A 20,955-nucleotide genomic window follows, 5' to 3' on the forward strand; every position below is an offset into this window, starting at 1 on the left:
TTTAAAGATGGATCACATGAGGGTTTCCATTGTGGATTAGCATGTTAGGCCACCTCCTTGCAGCTCTGCCATCCCATATGGGCACTGGTTCGAGTTCTGGCTACTCCACTTCTGATCCAGCTCCCTGATGATGAGCCTGGGAAAGCAGTGGAAGATGGCCCAAGTCCTGGGGACCCTACCCCATGTGGGAGATCCGGATGAAGCTCCAGCTCCAGGCTTTGGTCTGGGCCAGCCCCAGGTGTTGCAGCCATTTAATGAGTAAAATAGTGGATGGAAGATCTCTCTCTCTCTTTCTATCTCTCCCTCTCTGTATCTGTGACTCTGCCTTTCAAATAAATTTTTAAAAACTTTTAAAAATGGATTATTCAATTTAAAACTGCAACTATTTTCTTGTTTTTCAACTCAGTCTTCCAAAGCTGGTTCTCTGGTATACTGCAGTTAAATCACTGCCTGGAGCACTGGCATCCCATATGGGCTGCTCTGCTTCCTGCAGCAGAGGATGGCTCAAGTTCTTGGACCCCTGCAACAACATGGGAGATCCAGATGGAGCTCCAGGCACCTGGCTTCAGCCTGGCCCAGCGATGGCTGTTGCAGCCCTTTGGAGAGTGAGCCAGCAGATGAAAGATATCTCTCTCTCCTGACTCCTCTCTCTCTCTAACTCTGTGCCTTTCGAATAAATGATAAATTTTAAAAAACTCACTCATCCGGGCATGTGCTGTGACATAGCAGGTAAAGCCACCTCCTGCAATGCTGGCATCACATATGGGCTCTGATTCGAGTCTCAGCTGCTCCACTTCCAATCCAGCTCTCTTCTAGGGCATTGGAAAACAGTAGAAGATGGCCCAAGTCCAAGGGCCTGCACCTGTGTGGGAGACTCGGAAGAAGCTCCTGGCTCCTGCCTTTGGATCAGCACAGCTGTGGCCATTGCAGTCATCTGGGGAGTAATCCAGTATTTAAAGACCTCTCTCTCTGCCTCTGCCTCTCTGTAACTCTGCCTTTCAAATAAATAAATAAATCTTAAAAAAAAAAAACCACTCTTCCAAAAGTTGCTTTTTTTTAAAAAAAATGATACAACAAAAGATGTAACGAGGAACTCACAAAGCAGAGGTTTGTTGGTGCCAGTGGGATATTTAAATATTCTCTATAACACAGGTAATGACTTGTAAGCAATGGGAAAGGGGAGCAAAGAGGGTACAAAGCATGTGCTGAGGCCTTGTACACGTGCCTGATAGAATACAGGTTCAGCAGGGTAAGACACAGACTTTGTACAGTAAGATATGCTAGAACAAGTACCCTAGAGAATCTATGTGAAAACTCATTTTCCTTTTATTCTTAGCAAATGGTACATAGCTAAACAAAAAGTATAATTTATTTTTTAAAACTATTGATGTCAATTTATTTTTTTCTTTTTTTTAAATTAATTTATTTAGTTGAAAGGCATATAGTTACAGAGAGGCAGAGGTAGAGGTAGAGAGAGAGAGAGAGGTCTTCCATCTGCTGGTTCAAACCCAGGTGGCTGCAACCTTTGGGGTTGTGCTGATCCAAAACCAGGAACTAAGGGTTTCTTCTAGGCCTCCCACGTGAGTGCAGGGGCCCAAGGACTTGGGACATTTTCCACTGCTTTCCCAGGCCATAGCAGAGCGCTGGATTGGAAGTGAAGCAGCCAGCATTTGAACCAGCGCCAATATGGGATACAGGCACTGCAGGCAGCAGCCTAACCCACTATGCCATAGTGTTGGCCACAGTACAACTTAATTTTAAGATGTGTACTGTAAATAAAGGCTCTCCCAACTAAGAAAAGCCCAGGAATGGATGGCTTCACTGCTGAATTTGACCAGACATTTAAAGAAAAACTAACACCAATTTTCTCAAGTTATACAAAACAATTGAGAGAGGGAATCCTCCCAAATTCTTTCTACAGAGACAGCATCACCTTAATTCTTGAACCTGAGAGAGATGGAACAGAGAAAGAGAATTACAGACCAATTTCCCTGATGAACATAGACGTGAAAAATCTTCAACAAAATTCTAGCCAATCAAATCCAACAACATGTAAGAAAGATTATCCACCAAGATCAACTGGGATTCATCCCTGGTATGCAGGGATAGTTCAACATTTGCAAATCAATCAATGTGATACATAAAATTAACAAACTGCTGGAAAAAAAACCATATGATTATCTCAATAGATGCAGAGAAAGCATTTGATAAAAAACAACACTTTTTCATGAAGAAATCTCTAAACAAATTGGGTATAGAAGGAACATTCCTCAACACAATCAAGGAAATTTATGAAAAGCCCATGGTTGGCATCATATTGAATGGAGAAAAGTTGGAAGCATTTCCCCTGAGTACCAGACAGGGATGCCCACTCTTAAAGTTTTAACCAGAGCCATTAGGCAAGAAAAAGATATCAAAAGGATACAAATTGGGAAGGAGGAAGTCAGACTATCCTCATTTGCAGATGACATGAGTCTGTATATAGGGATCCAAAAAACTCTACTAAGAGACTGTTATAGAAGAGTCTGGTAAAGTAGCAGGATATAAAACCAATACACGAAAATCAACAGCCTTTGTATACATATAATAATGCCAAGACTGAGAAAGAACTTCTAAGATTGATTCCATTCACAATAGCTACCAAAAAAAATCAACTATCTTGGAATAAACTTAACAAATGATGTCAAAAATCTCTACAATGAGAATTACAAAAGTTTAAAGAAATAGAAGAAGGGACCCGTGCCGTGGCAAAATGGGTTAATCCTCCACCTGCGGCACCGGCATCCCATATGGGTGCTGGTTCTAGTCCTAGCTGCTCCACTTCCAGTTCAGCTCTCTGCTACGGCCTGGGAAAGCAGTAAAAGACAGACCAAGTCCTTGTGCCCCTGCACCCACGTGGGATACCAGGAGGAAGTGCCTGGCTCCTGGCTTCAGATTGGTGCAACTCCGGCTATTGCAGCCATTTGGAGAGTGAACCAACGGAAGGAAGACCTTTCTCTCTGTCTCTCTCTTTCACCATTTGTAACTGTAACTCTCAAATAAAATAAATAAAATCTTTTTAAAAATAAAGACATAGAAGATACAAAAAATGGAAAAATCCTCTATGTTTATGAAGTGGAAGAATCTATATCATCAAAATGTCCATTCTCCCAAAAGCACATTTATAGATGCAATGCAATACCAGTCAAAATACCTAAGACATTCTTCTCAGATCTAGAAAAAAATGATGCTGAAATTTATACAGAGGTACAGGAGACCTCGAATAGCTAAAACAATCTTGTACAACAAAAACAAAGCCAGAGGCATCATAATACCAGAATTCAAGACATACTACAGGGCAGTTATAATCAAAACAGCATGGCACTGTTGCAAAAACAGATGCACAGACCATGGAACAGAATAGAAACACCAGGAATAAATCCAAACATATACAGCCAACTTATATTTGATCAAGGATCTAAAACCAATTCCTGGAGTAAGAACAGTCTATTCAACAAATGGCGCTGGGAAAACTGGATTTCCACTGCAGAAGCATGAAGCATGACCCCTACCTTACACACCTTACACAAAAATCCACTCAACATGGATTAACAATCTAAATCTATGACCTGACACCAACAAACTATCAGAGAACATTGGAGAACCCTGCAAGATATAGGCACAGGCAAAGACTTCTTGGAAAAGACCCCAGAGGCACGGGCAGTCAAAGCCAAAATTAACAACTGGGATTACATCAAATTGAGAACTTTCAGTACAGCAAAAGTAATAGTCAGGAAAGTGAAGAGGCAACCAACAGAATGGGAGAAATTATTTGCAAAACTACGCAACTAATAAAAATTTAATAACCAGAATCTACAAAGAGATCAAGAAACTCCAGAACAACAAAACAAACAACTCACTTAAGAGATGGGCCAAGAACCTAAATAGACATTTTTCAAAAGAGGAAATCCAAACGGCCAATAGACACATGAAAAAATGTTCAGGATCTCTAGCCATGAGGGAAATGGAAATCAAAACCACAATGAGGTTTCACCTTATCCCAGTTAGAATGGCTTTCATACAGAAATCAACAAACATCAAATGCTGATGAGGATGTGGAGGAAAAGGTACCTTAATCCACTGTTTGTGGGAATGCAAACTGGTAAAGCCACTATGGAAGACAGTTTGGAGATACCTCAGAAATCTGAATTTAGCCCTACCATATGACCTAGCCATCCCACTCCTTGGAATTTACCCAAGGAAAATTAACTAAGCAAATAAAAGAGCTATCTGCACCTCCATGTTTGTAGCAGTTCAATTCACAATAGCTAAGACATGGAACCAACCTAAATACCTGTCAATGGAAGACTGGATAAAGAACTTATGGGATATGTACTCTATGGAATACTACATAGGGGTAAAAAAAATGAAATCCGGTCATTTGCAACAAAATGGATTAATCTAGAACACATCATACTTAGTGAAATAAGCCAGTCCCAAAGAGACAAATTTCATATGTTCTCCCTGATCTGATACAACTAACAGAGCACCTGAAAGGAAACCAGTAGAAGTGAAATTGATACTATGAGAAGCAATGACTTGATCAGCCCTTGTCTTGATTGTTGAAGAAGAATTTATTTTATTTTTTTACTATTTTCTTTTACTACTTAATACTATTGGTTGAACTCTTTACTTAATACAGATTTATTCATAGGTGTTTAAATCCAATTGAAAATAGATCCCAGTAAAAAATAAGAGTGGGAATAAGAGAGAGAGGAGATGTACAGTTTGACACACATTCCCACGGACTTACCCATAAGAGTAGAGCTAAAAACTTGCCATGGGACTCCAAATCCCATTAAGATGAGTGGTACTGGGGCCGGCGCTGTGGCGCAGTGAGTTAATGCCCTGGCCTGAAGTGCTGGCATCCTATATGGGTGCCAGTTCTAGTCCCAGCTGCTCTTCTTCCAATCCAGCTCTCTGCCAAGGCCTGGGAAACAGTAGAAGATGGCCCAAGTTCTTGGGCCCCTGCGCTCACGTGGGAGACCCAGAAGAAGCTCCTGGCTCCTGGCTTCAGATTGGTGCAGCCCCAGCTGTTGCAGCCATCAGGGGAGTGAACCATCAGATGGAAGACCTCTCTCTCTCTCTCTCTCTGCCTCTCCTCTCTCTGTGTAACTCTGACTTTCAAATAAATAAGTAAATCTTTAAAAAAAAGAGTGATACTAACACCATCTTACATTTAAAGTGATCATTTTAAGTGTGTAACTGATTATATAGATAGGAATAAGTGTCAAAGCGATCACATAAATAAGACCAAGTGTCTGATAATGACAATAGATAGAATTAAAAAGGAGAGAATTACCCAATATGGGAAGCAGGCCACGCAGCAGACTCATAGAATGACAAAAGGCACTCTGACCTCAGAATCAGCCCTTAAGGCATGCTGATTTGGCTAAAAAGCTCATGAGAGCATTTCAGGCATGAAAATCCAAAACACTGGCAAAAAATGATCTACATGAAGGATCTTTGTGAACGAAATACCAGTGGAAGGAAGGGGCCATTAAAGAAGGAGGTACCTTTCTCTGAAGGGAGGAGAGAATTTCCACTTTGACTATGGCCCTGTGTAAATACTGACAGAGTTTGTGGGCTCCAAATACTTCCATAGCCTTGGCAGCTCATGACAAGTGCCTCAGGTGATCACTGACAACATAAATAAGAGTGTCAATTGTTAAATCAACAACAGGAGTCACTGTGCACTTACTCCCCATGTGGGACCTCCCTCCTTAATGAGTTTTACTATGAGAATTAATGGTAAAATTTGTCTTCAAACAGTACTTTATACTTGGCTTGTCTTTGAGGGTGCAAATTGTTGAAATATTTACTTAGTATAGAGTTGGTCTTCTGTATATAAGATAATTAAAAATGAATCTTAAGAATAGGATGGGAGAGGGAGTAGGAGGTGGGACAGGATTGGGGGTGCGAGGGCAGGCATGGGGGGAAGAACCACTTCATTCCTAAAGCTGTACCTATGAAATTTGTATTTATTAAATAAAAGCTTTCTAAAAAATAAAAAATAAAAAATAAAGATCTGTACTGTAAAATTACTTGTGAAGGCCTGCATTTTTAGTTTGTTCAACAACTTTATTCATTGTGTAACAAAAAATGTCAGCAAATAAGACTCAGGACAAAAATATTATTCTATCATATTCCATAGAGAAACTGCAGCTTTAATGATTTATACAATCCTTATGCTTTGTGAGAATAAATTTCTAAATCAAAATCAAGTTAAAAATTGTTTATAATATGCTAACATTGTCTTCTCAGTATGTCTTCCTAGGAGGAAAAAAAAAATGGCAGCAGCTTTCATTCATTGCCTGTGAGGGGATTTATGAAAGTGTACTAAGCTAGTTGCATATGCAAAATACTATCTAATTATCTTAGGCTTAAGAACATAGTTAAGATCAAATTCATATGTTAGTTGAAATATTATGTATAATTTAGATTAGCTGGTCAAGTATTATTTGAATCTGCACCACTTTTTTAAAAAAGATTTATCTATGTATTTGAAAGGCAGAATTAGAGAGAGAGAGAGAGAGAGAGAGAGAGAGAGAGAGAGAGATTCCATACACTGGTTCAGTCTTTGAATTATTGCAATGGCTGGGGCTGGGCCAGGCCAAAGCCAGGAGCCCAGAGCTTCTTCTGGGTCTCCCATGTGGGTACAGGGGCTTAAGCACTTTGACCATCTTCTGCTGTGTTCCCAGGCATGTTAGCAGAGAGTTAGATCAGAAGTAGAGCAGCTAGGACATGAGCTGGCGCCTGTATGGGATGTTGGCATTGCAGGTAGCGGCTTAACTCACTACACCACAACTCTGGCTCCTCTACACCACATTTTGTAAACTTAAAGTTGCATTACCTTTTCTAACACTTGTAAACAGATGCTAAACAGAAAAGTGTAATTTCTAAATATCGTTTAATAAGTTAACAGAAAATTCTACTGTGTATGCTTTATAATAAAAAATTATCAAATTGTTAATAAAACTTTAATATCAATTTACTTATAAAAATGAATAAAAAGTTTTAAAAGTTACAATTATTAAATGATGTTGCTATTGATCTGACTACAGACAGCAGGAAAACTAGTTGCTTGTCCTAGTTTTGAAAGTAACTGCAAAATCTATTTCATTAATGGTCTAGATATTTTGCCAATTCTTCCAACTCAATAGAATGGAATTGATTTCCACATCCATCACAGACAACAAACATGGTCATTGGTTCATAAGCACTCTGGGTTTGTGCAGGTACAATTCTTCTTTAACATTTGCTGCACGTGAACAAGTCCATCTGGGTTCCACCCATCTTGGCCACCTGAGGCTCTCTGTTGGCTTCTTTGGTCGAGTTTCTCTACCCTTCCTTGAGCCCATCGCAAGCCACTTCCTTTGCTGTCTCCCTAGCCAGTAAGTCAGGAGGAATATTCACAGACAGTACATTTTTCCTTTTCATTTTCTTACTATCTTTAAGGTTTGATATCCTTCTTTATACTCTATTTTTGTATTCCTCATTTCTTGGAGTAAAGCCTCCTCAATGTAAGCTACTAATTCTCATCAGTTCCAACAGCAACATAGTCATCTCCTGTAGGAAAACCTTCAGCAAACATCTCCCTGCACTTTCAGCTCACAGAATCAGTGCTTAGTGCCCAAAGTGAAGTTGGATAAGGATTTTGAGCATTCATTTCATCCTGTCTGCTGCTGATGTTGCCACTAGAGTTATTTCTTCTCTTGCTTCAGGGCTAATCTGTGGTGTACTTGAAGGCTCTTTTTATTTTCTTCAGGGTCCTTTTCTGTTGATGATCCATCTAATACATTTTTTCAGATTTGATGAGATACTTTGCTAAAGATATGTCTTGATCTGTACTCTTCTTGCTAGTCTGTAATAAGTCGAAGGTATAGCAGTACTTTATTTTCATTTCTATTTTTATATATTTTATTTTACTTGTTGTGGCAGCATTTTTAAGCTCTTTCAGTAAGTCCAATGTTCCAGCTGCATTCTTCCTCTGTACATTTTATCCATCTTCTTGGTAATGCAGACCACCTCGTCCTATGTCACACCAGCAGGTGTAATCCAGGCTAGAGATGGGGAGGTGGGCAGAGCTGGCAGGGAGAGCCAGGTAAAAGCCCAGGCCCAGGCGTCCAACAACTCGTTTAAAATCCTGACTCCTTAACAGATTTCATCAATTCTATTGTGCAGATAATTTATTTCAGGTATCTCAGGTATAGGAATTATAATGGTATTTCCTGTTGATAAGTTCTTACTACTACGTGGAGAGAAATGCTTGTTACTTACCAGTTGTTCTTTATATACTACTCATTTAGTTAACCATATAATTATATTAAGCAGTAAACTCTTCAAAAAGAAAATATTACATAATTCATATACCACAATATAGGATTTAATTGACAATTATCAAAAATAAATTTTAAATGCAGGTTTTTAGTAGCATCCAAAGTTTGTATAAGCTTGAGATTTTTGATTAAGTCTTAATTCACTTTGCATAGATTTAATCAATTTGTCAGCATTCAATTACTAATTATGTTACTATATCTGTCATATATCCATGTATAAATGCATACATATACATGATTCAAATGCTTAAACAAAAAAATATAATTTGTAAAACTATCTTAAAGGAAAAAATAATCAGCACACATAAACAAAAACTTTTAAAGTTTAATTATTTAAATTACTTTTGTCATGATCTATTTTATTTTTGCTTATTCATTCTCTCCAGAATGACTGTCTAAAGTTTTTAGTAATTTTACTATTTTTAAAATCTTAACATTTCAACAATATTATCCTGTCTTATGCAAAAAGTGATTAAAGATCCAACCAGCATAGGCTACAGGATACAGGTTAGTATGGGGGAAAGAAACTGATAAGGAAATCTCACCTATTAAGTCCAAAAATTTCTAAACAGAACATAAAGAAACCAACCAAACAACATCAATTCTTTTAAAAAAAGAAAAAGAATGCATTGTAATTGAGAATATTTAGTCTCAGAAGAACAAGGATGATTCAATATTATAAAACTTCAACTGACCACAACATTGTATTGATGTACATAAAGTAAAATATATGAAATATTGTATATTAATATCATAGAATAATTCAATTCAATTCTGTTTATATGATTCTAAAAACAAACAAAAAACTTCACAAGTTAGCGATAGGAGTTTTTGTGATTTTAATTAAAGGTATTTAAGAAAAATTATTTACTTCAATAAACTAGAAAAACAAGAACAAACCAAACCCAAAATTAGTAGAAGGAAGGGAATAGGAAAGACCAGAGCAGAAATGGATAAAATGAAGAATTGATTTTTTAAAAAACAAACAAAATTGACGTACTCCTAGCTAGATTAAGAAAAAAAGAGACAGAAGGAGAGAGAAGACTCTAATTTTATTTAGAGACAAAAAGGCATTACAGCTGACACCATGGACAATACAAAGGGTCTTCAGAAACTGGTATGAACAAATATATCCCATCAAAGTTGATAACTTGCAAGAAATGGACAAATTTCAATACACATACACCTTGCCCAAACTGAATCATGAACAAATAGAAAATCAAAATAGACCAATATTCAGGAATGAATTTAACAAAAGAAGTGAAAAATTTGTGCAACAAAAACTATTAAATATTGTTGAAAGAAAATGAAGAAGACACAAATGAAAGAAATATTGTGTTCATGGGTTGGGAGAATCAGTATTACAAAATATCAATACTACCTCAAGTGATCTGTAGATTAAACATAATCCCTATCAAAATACAGTCACATTCTTTATGGAAATTGAAAAAATACTATGAAATTTGTAAGGAAATACAAATGGCACTTAATAGCCATAGCAGTCTTAAGCAAAATAACAATGTAAGATACATTATACCACCTTATTCAAAAAATCCTACAAAGCTTCAGTAATGAGAAACAGCCTGGTATTGGCATAAAAACAGAAACAGAGATCAATGACACAGAATAGAGAGCCTAGGGTGAGTGTTGCAGCTCAGAGAATTAAGCCACCTCCTGCAATGTCAGCATCCCATATGAGCACCATTCCGGTTGCAGTTGCCTCACTTCTGATCCAGCTCCCTGCCAATGTGCCTGAGAAAGTAGCAGAATATGGCCCAAGTCCTGGGGCCCCTAACCCATGTGGGAGACCCGGACAAAGCTCCTGGCTCCAGGCTGCAACCTGGCCCAGCCCCAGCTGTTGCAGCCATTTGGGGAGTGAATCAGCAGATGGAAATCTCACTCTCTCTCTGTATCTCTCTCTCTCTGAGACTCTGCCTTTCAAATAAATAAATAAATCTTTTTTTAATGGATCACTTAATTTAAACATGTAACTATTTTATTATTCTTAAACTCACTCTTCCAGGGCCAGTGCATTAAACCAGTGTTGCAGCCATCTAGAGGTAAACCAACGGGTAGATATCTCTCTCTCTCTCTCTCTCTCTCTCTCTCTGCCTCTCTGTAACTCTGCCTTTCAAATAAATAAATCTTTAAAAAAAAAATAAAAAAAGAACAGAGAGCCCAGAGGTAAATCCATGCATTGATAACTAATTTATCTTTGACAAAGGTACAAAAATCACCTATTATGGAAAGGACAAAATTGCAAGAATGAAGTTATCTATCTGTCCCCCTATAGGAAATCAACTCAAGTTGGATTAAATTGTTTAACTGTAAGACATGAAAACTATCAAGTTAACAGAAAATAAAACAAAAGGAGAATGTTTTGGGTACAGCAGGATTTATCCCCCCCCAAAACTCATGCAGATGTTTAAACTCTGATATCTTCTTTTTTTTTTTTTTTTTTGACAGGCAGAGTTAGAGAGAGGCAGAGAGAAAGGTCTTCCTTTTCCACAGGTTCACCCCTCAAATGGCCGCTATGGCTTGTCCGCTGCGCTGATCCGAAGCCAGGAGTCAGGTGCCTCCTTCTGGTCTCCCATGCAGGTGCAGGGCCCAAGCACCTGGGCCATCCTCCACTGCCTTCCCGGGTCACAGCAGAGAGCTGAACTGGAAGAGGAGCAACTGGGACAGAATCCAGCACCCCAACCAGAACTAGAACCCGGGATGCCAGTGCCACAGGTGGAGGATTAACCAAGTGAGCCGCAGTGCCGGCTAAACTCTGATATCTTAACGTAACAATATCTTAATGTAATGTAACTGATGTTTTAAGGGTGGATATTTGAGACATCTAATTGTGGTAGCTATGAGGCAGAATCAAAGGGAAGTCTTTGAGTCACTGAGGATGTGTCCATCTTGTAAGATGGTTGATTATTTGAGTTCAAGTTCTGTATAGCTGCTGTCTCAATTTCCTGGATCACCATATGGTGATCATTCCTCTACACCAGCCACGGGCAGCCTCCACAGAAACTAGGTTATGAGACTGCCCAATTCTGTGTAAACTCCAGATTATAATCTGAAATAAACTTTTTATTCCCCATGAAGCTTCTCTCTAGCATTTTAGTAAAAGTGACAAAAAGAAGACTAATACAGGGAAATACTTCAGGACATTGTAATGCGCTAGTATATTCTTGGAGAAGAACGTGAAAATATAGTCACCAAAAACAAAATTAAACAAATGAGATTACATCAAATCAGAAACCTTCTGTATAGCAGAGGAAACAGTCAGCATAGTGATGATAAAAATATCTGCAAACTATACACCTGACAAGCAATTAATATCTAGAATATATAGGAACACAAACAACTCAGTTGCCAAAAACTAAATAATCCAATTTAAAATAGGCAGTAGTTATAAGTAGATATATCTCACAAAAAGACATAAAAATGGCCAAAAGGTATATGAAACATGCTGAATATCATCAGAGAAATATAAATCAAAACTACAATGAGATATCATCTCACTCATGCCAGAAGAATGACTATTATCAAAAAGGCTAAAAACAATGAGTGTTAGTGAGAATGTGGAAAAAGGAAACCCTCACACACAGTTAATGGGAATGTAAACTAGTACAGCCATTGTTAAAAACTATATGGAGATTCCTCAAAAAAAAAAAAAAAATAGAACTACTATATGCACCAGTAATCTCAAGACTAGGTATACATCCAAAGGAAAAAAAATCAGTGCATCAAAGTGACTCCTTCTCTCCCATGTTTATTGCAGCACTATTCACAATAGCCAAAAAATGTAAACAATTTAAGTGCCCATCAACTGATGAATGGGTAAAGAAAATACAGTGTATATACACAATGGAATGCAATCCTGTCATCTAAAAAATTGAAATCATATAATTTGGGGCAACATGGATGGAATTGGATTTTAAAAAGCTACGTGAAATAAGGCAGGTACTGAAAGACAAGTTCTGCATAATCTCACTCATAGGTGGGATCTAAAAAAGTTGACCTCAAAAAAATTAAGAGAAGAATAGTGGTTGCCAGATGCTAGGAAGAGTAAGGAAGGGGAAGGGACAGGAAGAAGAGACGGGCAGTCAACCAGATGCTTCTCCATCCATACATGCCTGTCCTTGTGGAGCCCCAAGATACCCCCAGCGGGCCCCTGTAGACAACGTCCCCAGTCAGCAGGAAGTAGCCAGAGAGACTCATCGTCGCCCCCTTTCCTATCATCAAAAGGTCGGGATGGTAGCTTTGGGATCCGCAAGGAGGGAAGGCCTACACTTCCGGGAATGGAGAGGCCTACTTCTGGGGAAGAAAGTCCTTGTCAAGGTCCCTGTGGGTGCCTAAAGGTCAACCAATGAGGATCAGACCTGCCTCAACCTTTAACCCCCATGCCCTGAATCTATAAAAGGAGCTCTCCCAATCTCTGACGTGCGACTTCCCCGGCCCCCGCTTTGTTGCTCTGTTGGGACCGGGCAACCTCGCCCGGGAGCAGAACCCCAATAAAAGCCTGTGAATTTAAAAAATAAATAAATAAATAAATAAATAAATGGGTATTAAGTTAAGAGAAGTAAGGTCTAGTATAAAATTTCAGAGTGGAGTGACTACAGTAAATGTACTGTATATTAAAAACAACTAGATGAAAAGATTTTTAATGTTTTCCCAAAAAAATGCTATAAATGTTTGAGGACATAGATAAGCTCACCTTGATTTGAACATTACACAGTGTTACTTGTTTCAGGACCTCACATGGTACCTCATGAGTGTATATAACTTCATCAATTGTTAAAAAGAACTATACAAGGAAGTACTTCAAATATTCAAAGATACATTAGAATTTTATATCAAACACTATAAAAGTATGTCTAAAGTTAAAATAAGCATTAAAAGAATCATAGCATTTGATTATAAAACTTCATCTTAAAGCCATGAATACATGAATATCAATAATATCACTACTATCTAAAATGTTATAGGTAGTTGTTGTCAACAAAGTATGCTAAGAAAAAGAAAAAAAGAGGTTTAAGTATGAGAAAAAAAGTCAGTATGTTTATTTGAAAAATATCACATGAAATTTTCAGAATAATCTGCCCATACAAAAAGTAGATTACAACCAATCAAAAAGATTTCAAGTAAACAAGTAATATAAAAACCATAGTCATGTGAGTTGCAGGGCCAGGAGAGATGAATAATCAGCTTAGGCTTTGGCTCCACAGATTAAAGCAACTTTGTAGGACTATTTGAAATTTGTAGGAAATTTGAAATCCAAGAAATCATAGCTAACACATACACACACACTTGAGCTAGCCCCCTGGGGAATTGAAAAGCTGCTTTGAACTGCTATGTATATAGTTGGAGAGAGAGGTAGTAAACAATGTGACTTTGAGAAAATTAAATAGTAAATTAGACAGCTTGAGTTGCTGTCTTAACTGATGATTAATTTTTTTTATTTGACAGATAGAGTTAGACAGTGAGAGAGAGACAGAAGAAAGGTCTTCCTTCCATTGGTTCATCTCCCAAATGGCCACTACGGCCAGAGCTTTGCCAATCTGTGGCCAGGAGCCAGGTGCTTCCTCCTGGTCTCCCATGCAGGTGCAGGGGCCCAAGCACTTGGGCCATCCTCAACTGCCCTCCCTGGCCACAATAGAGAGCTGGACTGGAAGAGGAGCAACCGGGACTAGAACACGGTGCCCATATGGGATGCCGGTGCCGCAGGTGGAGGATTAACCAAGTGAGCCACAGTGCGGGCCCCACTGATGATAAAATTTAGACAACCCCCTCACACTTTCACCTCTCCAAACCCCTGCCCCAAATCAGCAAAGAAAAAGAAGCTGAGAACAATGTAATTGATATGCTTGATTGCTGGATAAACAGAGAATTCTGTATTCAATCATGGAGAATGCATTCTTCCTAAGTGTACATGTGTAACTTCTACAAACTTATCACTCTGCAGCCTAGAATGCATGCCTTAACAAAATGCAAATAGGAGATGATCTACATGAATAGATTGTATTTGTTAATATCAAAACACAAGTTAGAAAACTATAACATAAGGATGAATTAACACTTGACATAATGGGAAATAAAAGTTCTAACTCTAATCATGTGTGAATCAACATGAAATAACAATTCAAAAATACTTATGAAAACTAAATTACAGGCCGGTGCTGCGGCTCACTAGGCTAATCCTCCACCTTGCAGTGCCGGCACACCAGGTTCTAGTCCCGGTCAGGGCGCCGGATTCTGTCCGGGTCGCTCCTCTTCCTGTCCAGCTTTCTGCTGTGGCCCGGGAGTGCAGTGGAGGATGGCCCAAGTGCTTGGGCCCTGCACCCGCATGGGAGACCAAGAGAAGCACCTGGCTCCTGGCTTCGGATCAGAGTGGTGCACCGGCCGCAGCGCGCTGGCCAAAGCAGCCATTAGGGGGTGAACCAACGGAAAAAGGAAGACCTTTCTCTCTGTCTCTCTCTCTGTCACTATCCACTCTGCCTGTCAAAACAAAAAAAAAAAAAAACAAAAAAAAAAACAAAAAAAAACAAACAAACAAACAAAAAAAAAACACTAAATTATAAAAAAAAACTTATGAGTTACAAAAAATGATATTGCAGAGGAAATGTTAAACATTCATATAACAACAAAGCAGGAAATTAATTAGCTCTCATAGGAAATGAGAAAAAAAACAAGTTCATAATATATACCCAACAAAATAGAAGAGAACTTTGAGGGAAGATATCAATGATATACAGAAAAAAAATCTGTGAGAGAAATAAAACAAAGCAGAGGAGGCTGGGAAATTTCAAATTAGAATATAATGAAATCCTATCTCTCACTTATTAGAAGGACTAACTTAAAAACAAAAAGAAATGCCAAGTTTGGTTAAGTCTGAAACAATGGAACTGTCACTGATGGGAGTGAAAATAAGGCTATTATCCACTTAGGAGTGCTGTCCGTGCCTTGTAAAGTTAGTGGTACCCATAACCCATGGCCCAGAAATTTCATTCTGAAAGAAATGTCATGATTAAAAAAAAGAAAGAGAAAGAAAAACAACCCTCATACAAGAATGTTTATAGCAGGATTATGCATGATCATTCCAAACTGGAAACCACCCAAACATCTATTAATAGAAGAATGAATTAACAATCCAAATAAGACAATTTGTCTTAGTAATAACGAAGGACAATCTACTGCTACATGTGGTTACACACATGTATCTCAAAAATATTACATTCTGTGACAGAAAACAATCATAAAATGTATATACAATATAATTCATATATGTAAGCATGAAGTTCAAGAAAGGGCAAAATTATTGCATAGTGATGCTTGATGGGGGAAGGGAGGTGGGGCTGAGGTAGGGACTGAAAGAAAGGCTGCACAATGAAAATGATGGTAACATGGTGCGTCTATGAATCAAAACTCATTGTGATTGCATTTTTCAAAGGTGATCACAAAAGTATCTCCCATGCTGAATATGACTTTGTCACTTCCCTACAAAAAGGAGTCTCATTCCACTCTCTTAATTTGGACTTAATTTAGGGACTTGCTCAACTAAGAGGATAAGCAGAAGTGACACTCTAGGGCTTAAGAGGCTGGGCTATGTTAAAAAGCCTTTCAGTTTCCTCTTGGATCTCTTGGGGCATTCTATTAGAATCCAGCCACTATACTATAAGAAGCCAGTGTCAACACAGTCATGTACAGGGGCGGGGGTTGACAGCTCTAGCTGAGTGCCCAGCTGGACTTCCAGGTGACAGCAAATGACAATTTCTCAGTACCAGAATCAAGAAAGTTGATTCTAAAAACTTGTTTTAAGCCTCTAAGTTGTAGAGTGGTTTGTTATCAGCAATAGTTAATCAGGACTCTTATTGAACTGTACCATAGAAATTTGTGCATCTCACTCTGAAAATTTTACCTCAATAAAAATAAGATCATAAAAGAACGTACAAGGAGTCTTCAAAAAGTATATGAGAAATGTATCTAATGAAAAAACTGCTGATTTTTAAAAATTTGCATCAAAATAAAAGTATCCTTTTTTTTTTTTTTTTTTACAGGCAGAGTGGACAGTGAGAGAGAGAGACAGAGAGAAAGGTCTTCCTTTGCCGTTGGTTCACCCTCCAATGGCCGCCGCGGCCGGCGCGCTGCGGCCGGCGCACTGCGCTGATCCGATGGCAGGAGCCAGGAGCCAGGTGCTTTTCCCGGTCCCCCATGGGGTGCAGGGCCCAAGCACCTGGGCCATCCTCCACTGCACTCCCGGGCCACAGCAGAGAGCTGGCCTGGAAGAGGGGCAACCGGGACAGAATCCGGCGCCCCGACCGGGACTAGAACCCGGTGTGCCGGCGCCGCAAGGCGGAGGATTAGCCCAGTGAGCCGCGGCGCCGGCCAAAATAAAAGTATCCTTTAACACTACTTTTCCACAAACATTTTAAAGTTTCACCTATTATATTAGAATTGGTCTTGGTGACATATAAGTAGCAATGGTTCAAACAAGATAGAAGCATATTTCTTTCTAATAAGAAAAAAATAAAGCAAAAGATGGGACAGTTTAGGGTTGGTTTGGCTGTGTCACAGTCAAACTGGAACCTGAGAGACTGAGACTTTGTCTAAACATTCATTTCACAGTCATTGTTAGACCTCGCTTGTTCTCAGGCTCATGTAGCATCACATAGTTGGGGAGATACTGTTGGTCATACTATATGCTATTGATGCCCCTCTTCAAAGAAGCTCTAATCACCAAATTTCCTTTTCATCCCTCTGCCATGCTGCTTAGGTTCAGGTGCCATTATTGTCCAAGATAAATACAATAGCTTGTGATCCTCTAGGCTCCTTCTGACCTCTCTTCTTTTAGACTCATCTTTTATGTAACTGCTAGAGTAACCTGTCCAAACATAATTCCCAGTATCATTTCACTCTTACCCCAACTCCCAGCCCTTGTTTTGAACAATTGTAAACATCCCTACTGCCTATAAAAATAGAATCCAAACTCAGGATTGTGGGGAGCAGCCCGGACTGGACTGAGTTACTAGAATTAAGACTTATTCTATGCATCTGCTCTCCCACAATATGGCGCTGGGAGAGAAGAAAAGAGCTTCTACACAGCTGCCTCCAGTTCAGCTAATAAACTGTAGGACTTGCTCCTGATTGGAGGAGAGCAGCGTACTCGGCGTGTGGGCAGCCGAGTTAGGATTGGCGGAGGAGGACTATAAAGGAGGAGAGAGAGAACATGCACCAGGAACATCTAAGGGGAACATCTAGCTGGAGGAACACCTGTGCAGCCCCCGAGAGAGCCAGCCGGCGGTGTGCTGCTCCCCTGCGGAAGTGGGGAAAGCGGCCAGGGGGAACCGCCCTTCCACGGAGGTGGAAGGGACAGTAGCCAACCCGGGAAGAACCAGCAGCAAACCCGGGGAGGGCCGAGCAGACGAAAGAACAGCGCAGGGTCCTGTGTCGTTCCTCCACGAAGAGGGGGAGCGACAAGGATAGGGACCATTCAACTTGCAGGAGCATAAAGTTTAAGTATATAATTTATATTTACAGCCTTTTTAAAGTAGCTAACTAATTTATTTTCCATTATAATGTTAAACTGTACACATCCGTTCTCTATCTTAATTGCAAACTTTGTAAAATATGTTAGCAACTGGATTATATCATTCCTTTGGAGGTCTTATATTTGCATTCAAAAACACTAATTGGGGGAGGCTAGGTCTTTGGCCTCACATGTACTAACATCAGTTAGTACAAATGCCCATGTCCTACATGTGGATGCCTGGATTCAGCTTCCACCTGCAGCCTATGATTCCTGCTTTCTGCTAAAGCAGACCCTGGGAGGCAGAGGTGATGACTCAAGTAACAGGGTTCCTGTCCCCATGTGGGAGACCTGAATTGTGTTCCAACCAACTTCTGACTTCTGGCTTCATTCCACCCTTATCCCCGCAATTCTGGGGAACTGGGAAGGAAACCAGCAGATGGAAGCTCTCTCCTGAGTTAATTGTTGCTTCATTCTTTTTGCCTTTCAAATCAAAAAACACTTGGAAACTTTTACAGATAAGTCTAAGGGGAAAAATAAGAAAATGTAAAACCACATCCATTTGTAAACAGATTGAAAAAGTTTCATGTGTAAAGTATGAGGGTATTTCAAATATTATAAAAATTCAAAAAATTTTGCACCAAAACAAACTTATCTTCAAATTCAATTTTTCCATGAACTCTGAAATAACTTTGTGTAGATGATAGCATGTTGTTGATAACAAGTATGAAGCCTTTGTATATTTAATAACTTCTCTCTCTCCATGATTTAGATTCCTCTGATATATTTATATGGAGAGAGAAAAAAAATCATGGAAAATGCATATTATGAAAAAAAAAACACATGGATTTCAAAAAAAATCCACCAAAATAAACATCATTTAATTAATTCTACTTTTTGTAAACTTTTGGAGGTAATTTCCAGTGTATGTATGTGTATACTGTTTTTGTCTTATACTTTCTTTACTTCATTTACCTTAACTTACCCAAAAATGAGTTCTGGACATAGAAGTTAAGGGTAGATTTTCATTTCTATACAGAAAATTACATAGATACATAGGCATATATATAGATGCAGGGTTTCTTCGTTTCTTTCCTTTCTCCAAGGCAGAAAGCTAAAACTGCCTTGAGTCACTGATTTGGCAAAACAGAAGATATGACTCTCTGCATTCTATAAGGAAGGAAACGCTTCTGAGACTGTGGAGAATGAGATGTCTCTTGAGACTGGAAGTCAGTAGGTCACTCAGAGTCATTCCCTCTATGTAGCAGCATCCCAAATGACAGCAGCTCAGAAGAAATGACCCGGCACTGATCCTTGATAACCTGGACCCCACAGCACAGCAGAGGCACTGAAAAATCCTCTCCTGTCCTATAATCCAGAAAAGTTATGCCAAACCAGAGGAATCATAGAAATGCGACAATTGACCCAGCTCCCCAGGATGCCTCTCTAATGCCTTATGGATGGGTAAGCACCAAGGACCTCCGTCCAACCTTGGAGCAGGGAGAGGCCTAGTAAGAACTGGGACTGAATATTCAAACAGTCAAGCAGAAGAGGCTTGGAGTGTACCTAGTCAATTTAAAGAAAACATATAAATAGTATTTTTTGCACACATAAATCCAACTATGATTTACTGCATACATGTTAACTTTATAATACTAAATAAAATAATTGGTAATTTTTCCAGAAATAAGTATAAATGCAATCCACAGTTAATAACTTTAAAATACTGAAAATTGGAGTGTTTAAATGTTTACGATTGATTTAGAAAGCCTTGGACAATGAGTTAAAGAAACTAAAAATTACCATTAACATTTAAATGAGCTATTTCCATTTATTTCCTATCATTCACTTATTTACACATTTAACCAGGAAAATCACAATGAGCTGATACTAAAATGATAAAGCTTCATTCTAAAATACTCAGTTAAATACCTTAACTCTCTTTATTCACCATAGGAATAAATGCAAATTCTAATGTGATGAATGGGTTTTTGAGGAATTCCAAAATTGGAAGTAACTGACCATGAATTCTTACAGTGGGCTTATGTTGTGTTCCAGTACATTTTGTTTATTTATAAGTTTCAATTCACAACACAGTATAAAGAAAACCACACACAAAGAAACTAGAAATAAAATACTTTTTAACTATTTTATATTTAGCACTACAAGCAATATTCATTTTAAGTGTTCATGTATTCATTTTAAGTGGTTTTCATTTAGGAAGTTCAATTTGGCTCAGCTTTTACAAATATAAAAGTGTTAATGATTTTTAAGATTTCTGAGAAACACAAAAATAATTAGAATATGGTACTTTCCCTCAAGAAATTATAATCTAGAGAAAAAGGACTGGCCTATAGACCAACATTATTACATTTGAAGATGCTGAATTTCAGATAGGAGTGCATGTGATTTTTAGGGAAAATGAAATACCCCAAGAAAAAAACTGTGGTCAATATCATAGGCTGTAAATATATGATGAGAAATAGAGCATAAAGTTAATTTTAAACGTAAATTAAGAAGGAGGTACCTTTCTCTGAAGGGAGGACAGAACCTCCACTTTGACTATGACCTTGTCTAAACAAGATAAGAGTCGGAGAACTCAAGGGGCTTCCATAGCCTTGGAAACTCATGACTGGAGCATGGGGAGATTACTGAGGCCAACAACAGGAGTCACTGTGCACTTACTCCTCATGTAGGATCTCTGTCCTTAGCGTGCTGTACATTGAGACTTAACGCTATAACGAGTACTCAAACAGTATATTTCACTCTGTGTTTCTATGGGGGTGCAAACTGTTGAAAGCTTTACTTAATGTATACTGAACTGATCTTCTGTAAAAAAAAAAAAAAAGAAGAAGAAGAAATTATCAATTCCCAACTTGACTCTCACTGGGATTAAACATGACAATAGGTCTGATCTGATTTCATCATCATTTAAAAAATCATCTATTATTTTTCACTTTATGTTTCTTTGTGGGAGCAAACTGTTGAAATCTTTACTTAATGTATGCTAAGCTGATCTTCTGTATATAAAGAGAATCGAAAATGAATCTTGATGTG

The 20,955-nt window shown here is 38.5% G+C and overlaps 1 protein-coding gene and 1 pseudogene across 1 annotated transcript in view; both read right to left on the reverse strand.

Annotated features, from left to right (window-relative positions):
• TMEM232 (transmembrane protein 232) overlaps positions 1-20,955 on the reverse strand; it is a 351,105-nt gene that overhangs the window by 316,979 nt on the left and 13,171 nt on the right. The window lies entirely within an intron of this gene.
• Positions 7,162-8,067, reverse strand: LOC149122286 (transcription elongation factor A protein 1 pseudogene; annotated as a pseudogene).

This window comes from Oryctolagus cuniculus, chromosome 14 (assembly GCF_051225735.1).
Source record: "Oryctolagus cuniculus isolate XC-2025 breed Fujian yellow rabbit chromosome 14, ASM5122573v1, whole genome shotgun sequence".
Lineage (NCBI taxonomy): Eukaryota > Metazoa > Chordata > Mammalia > Lagomorpha > Leporidae > Oryctolagus > Oryctolagus cuniculus.